Source organism: Marmota flaviventris, chromosome 3, assembly GCF_047511675.1.
Source record: "Marmota flaviventris isolate mMarFla1 chromosome 3, mMarFla1.hap1, whole genome shotgun sequence".
Lineage (NCBI taxonomy): Eukaryota > Metazoa > Chordata > Mammalia > Rodentia > Sciuridae > Marmota > Marmota flaviventris.
Window position 1 is genome coordinate 113,315,435 of NC_092500.1, and position 8,880 is coordinate 113,324,314.

At 38.8% G+C, this 8,880-nt stretch overlaps 1 protein-coding gene across 1 annotated transcript in view; it reads left to right on the plus strand.

Annotated features, from left to right (window-relative positions):
* Nucleotides 1-8,386, plus strand: part of LOC139705235 (uncharacterized) — a 116,091-nt gene extending 107,705 nt beyond the window's left edge. Inside the window, exon 7 of the transcript XR_011707135.1 lies at nucleotides 8,341-8,386. The gene's annotated coding sequence lies outside the window, so the exon portion shown is untranslated. The remainder of the gene's footprint in view (nucleotides 1-8,340) is intronic.
* Nucleotides 8,387-8,880: the final 494 nt, after the last annotated feature.

Here is an 8,880-nt window from a genome sequence, read left to right on the forward strand (position 1 = left end):
AGCTTTAACCCTAAGCCTAACCTTAACCCTTAACCTAGCACTAATAATAACCATAACCTCAGCTCTAACCCTAGCTCTAACCCCATCCATTACCCTAACCATAATTTTAACCCTAATGCTAACCCTAGACCTAAACCTTACCATATCCCTAATCCTAACCCTATCCATTACACTAAACTTACCTTGAAAACTAAACCTAACTATATCATTACCCTAATCCTAATCCTATGATAATGCAAGCCCTAAATTTAAACCTTAACCTATCCCAAACACTAATCATGTCCCTGACCCAAACAATACTCTTAGCTCTAAACCTGACCCTAACCTTAAACCTTACATTAGATGTAGCCATAAACCTAACCCTAAATCTATCTTTAACTGTAAAGCTGGACCTGAAGTTTTCCACAGCCGTAATCCTAGTCCTAAACCTAGCCTTAATCCTAACCCAAACCATAACCCGAGATTTAACCCTAATTCTAACCCTCGCCCTAGCCCTAAACCTAGCTAGAACTCCATCCCTTACACTAAACCTAATCATAACCCGAAACCTAACCATAATCTTAAACCTAACCATAACCCTTGCCCTAACCCTAGGCCTAACACTAACAATAAGCCTAGTGCTAACCCTAATTAAGTTCTATCCTAACCCTAACCTAGCCTTAAGACTAACTCTAACTCTTGCCCTAGCCCTATCCCTAGTTCTATCTTTAGCCCTAGCCCAATCCTAGATCTAAACCTAACTCTAAATTTAAACCTAACTCTAAAATTAATTATAACCATAATCCTAAACCAAACCCTAACACTAGCCCTAAGTATAATGCTAATCATAAAACTTGCCTTACCCCTAGCCCTAGCCATAAAAAAATCAAGCCATATCCCTAAACCTAACCCTTAACTTAAACCAAACCATAAACCTACACCTAGCCCTAACCGTAAATCTAAAAATAACCTTGACCCTGACACTGATCCTAACACTAATCTTAGCTCTAAACATCACCTTAACCTTAAATTAACCCTAAAGTTAGAACTAGCCTTAACCCTAACACTAAAACTAGCCCTAATAGTAACCCTAGTTCATACATTAGTCATTTTCATAATCCTAGCCTTAACCCTAACAAAAACCCTACCCCTAATTCTAGTCCTAAACCTAGCTTACACACTAATCTTAACCATAACACTAGCCCTCACCCTAACCCTAACCCTAGCCCTAACCCTAGCTCTAACCCTAGCCCTTACCCTAAGCCAAACCCCAAAACAAATGCTAACCCTAGTCCTAACCCTAATCCTTAGCCTAACTAAAACACTAACAGTATTACTAGTCCTAAACCTAACCCTCATTCTAGTTCTTACCATAACCCTGACCCTTATTCTGATTCTAACAGTAACCCTAGGTCTAAACCTGAACCTAACCCTAAACCAAACCCTAACACCACCCCTATCAGTAACCCTATACCTATACCTAACCCTAACACTAGATCTAGATCCAAAACTAATCCTAAATATAGCTATAATTCTAACCCTAGACCTAAACAAAATCCTAGCTCTAGCCCTAACCATAACCTCTAACCTAAACTAAACACTTACCATACCCCTAGACCTAACACTTGTCATATTTCTCTCTCTAAACCTAACCTTAATCCTATCTGAAACACTGACTCTGACCCTAACATTTACCTATCTCTAATCCTGACCCTAACCTAAAACCTAGTCCTAACACTGGACCTAGCCATAACCCTAATTCTAACTCTAGCCCTAAACATAACCCTAGCCCTAACCCTATTTTAACCCTAATGTTACCCCTAACAGTAGGCCTAACCTTAATCCTAGTCCTAACCCTAACCCTAAACCTAACACAAAACATAGTCATAATCCTAGACCTAAACTTAGCCCTTAGCATAACTCTAATCCTAACCCTATCCTTAAATCAAATATTATCCCTTACCCTAAACCTAACCCTAAATCTAATGAAAACTTTAGCCATTACCCGAACCCTAAACCAAATCCTAACCATAAATGTAACCCTAGATCTAAATGTAATCCTAACCCTCGTCCTAGCACTAACCCTAACTCAAACACTCTTACCCTAACCTAAACATAACCCTAGCCCTAAACCTAACACTTACTGTAAACAAAACCCTAGCCCTATCCCTAAACCTAATTCTAATCCTAGACTTAATCTAAACAATAACCTAGCCCTAACCCTAGCTCTAAATCTATCCATTACACTAAACATAACCCTAATCTAATGCTAATTTTAGCCCTATTGCTAAACCTAACCCATCCATTACCCTAAATCTTAACTGAAACCTAAACCTAACCCTATCCATTACACTAACCCTAAGCCTAAAGCTAACACTAATTTAAGCCCTAACCCTAAACTTTAGCCTAAATCAAATGCTAACCCTGACCCTAACCCTAATAATACCCCTAACTCTAAACCTGACCCTTACATTAAACATAGTTCTGATACTAGACCTAGCCATAACCTAACCCTATAACTATCCTTAACTATAACCCTAGACCTGTCATTAGCCCTAGCCCTAATTCTAGCTTGAGCCTAACAGAAACCCTAGCCCTAAACCTAGCCTTAATACTAACCCAAATACTAACCATAGCCCTAATCTTAATTCTAACCCTCACCCTAGCCCTAAAGCTAGCTATACCCCACCCATTCCCCTAAACTTTATCCTAACTCCAATGCTAATCCTAAACGTAGCTCTACCCCTAGTCCTAACCCTAACACAAACACTAGCCCTAATCCTAGCCCTAATTTACCTTTAACACTAACCATAACCCTAAGCCTCTTCCTAAATCTAAATCTACCTCTCGTCCTGGCCGTTTCTCTAGTTCTAACCCTATCACTTACCATAGCACTTACCATAGCTCTAACCCTAACCCTGAATCTAACCCTAACTCTAAATGTAACCCTAAACCTAAGCCTAAACCTCACCCTAACACTAGCCCTAACCCTAACATTAATTCAAAATCTAGCCCTGACCCTAGCCCTAGCCTTAAAACAAAAATGAGCCACACCCCTAAACCTAACGCTGACCCATAGAAATCAAGAAAAACTGAAACCTTAAGACACAAACTGTTCCTGACAGCGAACCTTGAACTGAGAACGTCCAACCTGGGAAACATGTTAATGCTAGGTAAAAGATGAATCCTCACCGGTACCAAAAAAAAATTAACAAAACTAACCCCAACCCAGACGTTAGTTCTAACCATAGCCCTAACCATAATCCTAAAACTAAGCCTTTCCTGTTTATAGAGCTTAAACATAAAAGTCCCAAACTTGGGGTGCCAAGTAGGGAAAGGTAACAGATAAATCCTGCCCAGTATAAAAAAAAAAATCTGACCAAATAATTGGGGGAGATGTTTCCGTACATGCTTATTTCTCCTCTTTTCTCCTAAAGTGCTTTGGATAAATTGTTTTTCATGCTTCAGCTTAAGGTACTTTCACAAAGAACAAACTAGAGCATGCCCACAGTGAAGTGATTGAGTGTGTGAAGGTTCATGCAGCTAGCACCAACTATGTTTGATTTCCAGCTCCATTTTCATTCACACCTAGAGGCCATAATGTAGTGAAAACTAAAAATTCAAAATGTTCCTGACACTGAACCATTGACCCTTGATGGCCCAACCTTGGGGAGCCTACTAAGGTTGGTCAAGGATGAATCCTGTAGAGTATCAATGTAATCAAACCAAAAATATTTGAAGGTCTTTCAGTACATGTGTATTTTGCTTGCTCCTAAAGCACTCAGAGATAAAGTTGTTTCTTTCTACTTCAGCTTAGGGATACTTCACAGGAAACAAACCAGAGAATGCTCACTGAGAACTGATTGAGTGTGTGAAGTTTCAAGCAACTAGCACAAACCCTGTTTGATTTCCAGCTTCATTTCCATTCACCCCATAGGACAAAAAAGAAGAGAAACATGAAAATTGAAACTGTACCTGAGAGAAAATCCTTTAACATAGGAGACCCAAACATTTGAAGTATAGTAAAAATAGGAAAAAAGGTGAATCCTACCCAGTATCATAGAAATTGTAAAAGAACTAACTCTAACCCTAACACTAGGACTAAACCTAGTCCTAAAAATAAGTCTAACCCTAAACTTAATCTGTTTAGAGAATCTTTGATCATAGAAGTTTCAAAATTGGGGAATCTAGAGGGGTAAGCTTACAGATGAATCATGGGCTGTTTCAAAGAAATCTGACAAAATAATTGAGGGAGCTATTTCAGTACATGCATATTTCCCTGTTTTTTCCTAAATTGTTCTCAGATAAATTTGTATTGCATGCTTCAGCTTATTACTAATTTCACCAGAGAGTGCCCACAGAGAACTGATTGAGTGTGTGAATTTTCAAGCAGTTAGCACCAACCCTGTTTGATTTCCAGCTCCATGTCCATTTACCTATGTAGGTCAAAATTAAGTGAATCCATAAAACACAAATTTTGAGGATTCCTGTCAGCAAAGAATTGAACCAAGAAGGCCAAAACCTGGGGAACATAGTAAGGCTAAGTATAAATATATCCTGCCCAGTATCAAAGAAATTTGAACAAGACAAACTCTAACCATAACACTAGACCTAACTCTAACCATAAGCCTAACCCTACATGTATAGAGAACCTTTGATCATAGAAGTCTCAAAGTTTAGGTGCCTAGTGGGGCAAGATAACAGATGAATCCTGCCCAGTATCAAAGAAATCTGACCAAATGATTGGGGGAGGTAGTTCTTTACATGCATATTTTCCTGTTGTCTCCTAAAATGCTCTTACATTGTGTTGTTTTTTCATGCTTCATCTTTGGGATACTTCCACAATGATAAAACCAGAGCGTCCTCACAGAGAACTGATTGAGTGTGTGAAGTTTCAAGCAGCAAGCAAAAACCCTGTTTGATTTCCAGCTCCATTTCCATTTACCCATATAGGTCAAAACAAAGTGAAATCTTAAAATAAAACCTGAAATACAGACAGCAAACAAGTGTACCTAGAAGGCCCAAACCTGGGGAACATAGTAAGACTAGGTAAATGATAAATCCTGTCTACTATCAAAGAAATTTGAACAAAATTACTGTAAACCTAACACTAGCTCTTAATCTATCCTTAATCGTAACCCTACCGCTCACCCTAGCCTGTTTAGAGAACCATTGATCATAGAAGTCCCAAATGAAGGGAGCCTAGTGGGGTATGCAAACAGATGAATCCTGCACACTATCAAAGAAATCTGAGCAAATAATTGGGGAAAGTGCTTCAATACATATATATTTTCTTGATTTCTTCAAAAGTGCTCTGGAATAAAGTTGCTTTGCATGTTTCAGCTGAGGGCAATATTAGCAAGGAACAAACCAGAGAGTGCCCACAGAGAACTGATTGAGTGTGTGCAGTTTCAAGCAGCTAGCACCAACCCTGTTTGATTTTGTGCTCCATTTTTCTTCACCAAAATAGTTCAAAATAAAGTGAAACCTTAAAATACAAACTGTTCCTTACATCAAACCATTGAACCGAGAAGGAACAAACCAGGGAATATTGTGAGGCTAGGTAAGATGAATCCTGCCCAGTATCAAAGATACATGAACGAAACTGACTCTAACCCCAACACTAAGTTTAAACCTAGCCCTTACCCTAACTATAAAACTAACCCTAATCTGTTTAGAGAACCTTTTTTCATAGAAGTTCCAAATTATGAAAGCCAAGTGGGGCACGCTAACAGATAAATCTTGTGCAGTATCAAGGAAATCTGACCAAATAATTTGGGGAGGTATTTCAGTACATGTATATTTCCCTGTCGTCTCCTACAGTACTCTTGGATAAAGTTGTTTTTGCATGATTCAGCTTTGGGAAATTTTCACAAGGAAGAAACCAAAGAGTGCCCACGTATAACTGATTGAGTGTGTGTAGTTTCAAGCAGGGAGCACCAACACTGTTTGATTTTGAGCTCCATTTCCATTTACACATATAGGTCAAAATTAAGGAAACCTTAACATACAAACTGTTCCTGACAGCAAACCATTGAAGGGAGAAGGCCCAAACCTGGGGAAAATATTAAGGCTATGTAAAGGATGAATTATGCCAAGTATCAAATTAATTTGAACAAAATTCACTCTAACTCTAACACTAGATCTAACCCAACCCTAACCTAATTCTAACCTGTTTAGAATACCTATGATCGTAGAAGTCCCAAACTTGGGGAGCCTAGCGGCACAACTTAACAGATGAATTTTGTGCAGTATCAAAGAAAGTTGATGAAAAATTGGGTGAGGTATTTCAGTACATTCATATTTCCCTGTTTTTTTCTTAAAGTGCTCTTGGATAAATTGTGTTTTTCATGCTTCAGCTTAAGGTATTTTAACAAAGAAAAACCAAAGAGTGCCCACAGAGATCTGATTGAGTGTGTTAAGTTTCATACAGCTAGCAACAACCCTGTTTGATTTCCAGCTCCATTGCCATTCACACCTATAGGCCATAGTGAAGTGAAACCTAAAAATTCAAAATGTTCCTGACACTATAACATTGAACCTTGATGTCCCGTCCCAAACTTGGGGAGCCTACTAAGATTGGTCAAGGATGAATCCTGTACAGTATCACATTAATCTGACTAAAAAATTTCAAAGCTTTTTCAGTACATGGATATTCTGCTTGCTCCTACAACACTCAGAGATAAAGCTGTTTCTTTCTACTTCATATTAGGGCTACTTCCACAAAAACACCAGATTATGCTCACTGAAAATTGATGGAGTATTTGAAGTTTCAATCAGCTATCTCAAACCCTGTTTGATTTCCATCTTCATTTGAATTCACCCCTATAGGGCAATGAAGAGAAACATGAAAAGTGAAACTGTTACTGAGGGCAAACCCTTTATGTAGGAGGCCCAAACATTTGGAGTATAGTCAAAATAGGAAAATGATGAATCCTTCACAGTATCATAGAAATTTGAAAACAAAACTAACTCTTACCTTAACACTAGGTCTAATCCTAAAACTAACCCTAACATTAACCTTAACCTGTTTAGAGTCCCTTTGATCCTAGAAGTCCCACACTTGGGGAGCCAAGTTGGGTAGGCTAATGGATGAATCATTCACACTATCAAAGAAATCTGACCAAATAATTGGAGAGGTAGTTAAGTACATGCATATTTCCCTTTTTTCTCCTAAAGAGCTCTTACATAAAGTTGCTTTTCATGCTTCAGCTTAGGGCTACTTTTAGAAGGAATAAAACAGAGAATGCCCATAGAAAACTGATTGAGTGTGTGAGGTTTGAAGTATCTAGCACCAACCCTGTTGGATTTCCAGCTCCAATTCCATTTACATGCATAGGTCAAAATTAAATGAAAAGTTAAGATACAACTGTTCCAGAGAGCAAATGTTGACCCAAGAGGCCCAAACCTAGAGAATATAGTAAGTCTAGATAAAAGCTGAATCCTGCCCAGTATCAAAGAAATTTGAAGAAAACTAAATCTAACAAACACTAGCTGTAACACTAGCCCTAACCTAATACTAAATCTAACCTAACTTGTTTAGAGAACCATTGATTATAGTCATCCCCAAATAAGGGAGCCCAGTCGATCAAGCTAACAGATGAATCCTGTGCAGTATCAAAGCCATCTGACCAAATAATTGGGGGAAGGTATTTCAGTACGTTCATATTTCCCTGTTTTCTCCTAATGTGCTCTTGGATAAGTTATTTTTTCATGCTTCAGTTTAAGGTAATTTCACAAGGAACAACCAGAGAGTGCCCACAGAGAACTGATAGAGTGTGTAAAATTTCAAGCAGCTAGTACTAACTCTGTTTGATTTCCAGGTCCATTTTCATTCACATATATAGGCTATAATAAAGTGAAACCTAAAAATTCAAACTGTTCCTGATAGTGAACTGGCAAACCTTGAAAACCCAAACTTGGGGATCCTAGTTTGGGATAAGACTAGGAAAAGGATGAATCCTGTACAGTATCAAAGTAATCCATGCAAAAAATATAAAATAAATAAATAAAACTTTCTCCTAAAGTGCTCACAGATAAAGCTGTTTCTTTCTTCTTCAGCTTTGGGCTACTACCAAAAGAAAGAAATGAAAGAATGTGCACTGAGAACTGATTGAGTGTGTGAAGTTTCATGCAGCTAGCACAATCACTGTTTGAGTCCAGATCCATTTCCATTCACCCCTATAGGACAAAATGAAGTGAAACATAAAAATTAACACTGCTCCTGAGAGCAAACCCTTTTACCTAGGAGGCCCAAACATTGGGAGTATACTAAGAATACTGCACAGTATCAAAGAAATATGATCAAATTTTGAGGAGACTTATTTCAGTATATACATGTTTCTCTGTTTTCTCCTTAAGGGCTCTCGGATACAGTTGCTTTTGCATGCTTCATCTTTGGCCTACCTTCTAAAGAAAGAAACCAGAGAGTGCCCACTGAGAACTGATTGTGTGAAGTTTCAAGAACCTTCTGCCTACCCTGCTTGATTTCCAGCTCAATTTTCATTCACATCAAGAAGCCATAATGAAGGGAACCCTTAAATTCAAACTGTTCCTGACAGCGAACCATTGAACCGAGAAGTCCCAAACCTGTGGAGCATAGTAAGGCTAAGTAAAAGATGAATCTGCCAAGTATCATAGAAATTTGAAGAAAACTAGGGCCGCATGGGTGCTCTTGGTGCAGATGGAAGGCTGGGCTGCACAGTTGCTCTGGGTGCAGAAAGCAGTCTCAGCCTCATGGGCGCTCTCTGTGCAGACAGAGGGTAGCACAGAACACAGAGGCTTTGCTTGCGGGTTATCAGACCGATCTCTGGACACAGCACAAGGTCACTTCAGAACCACCCACCACACCAAACACCATACATGGGTAATATATGGAATCCATCTTGCCATCTATCGGTG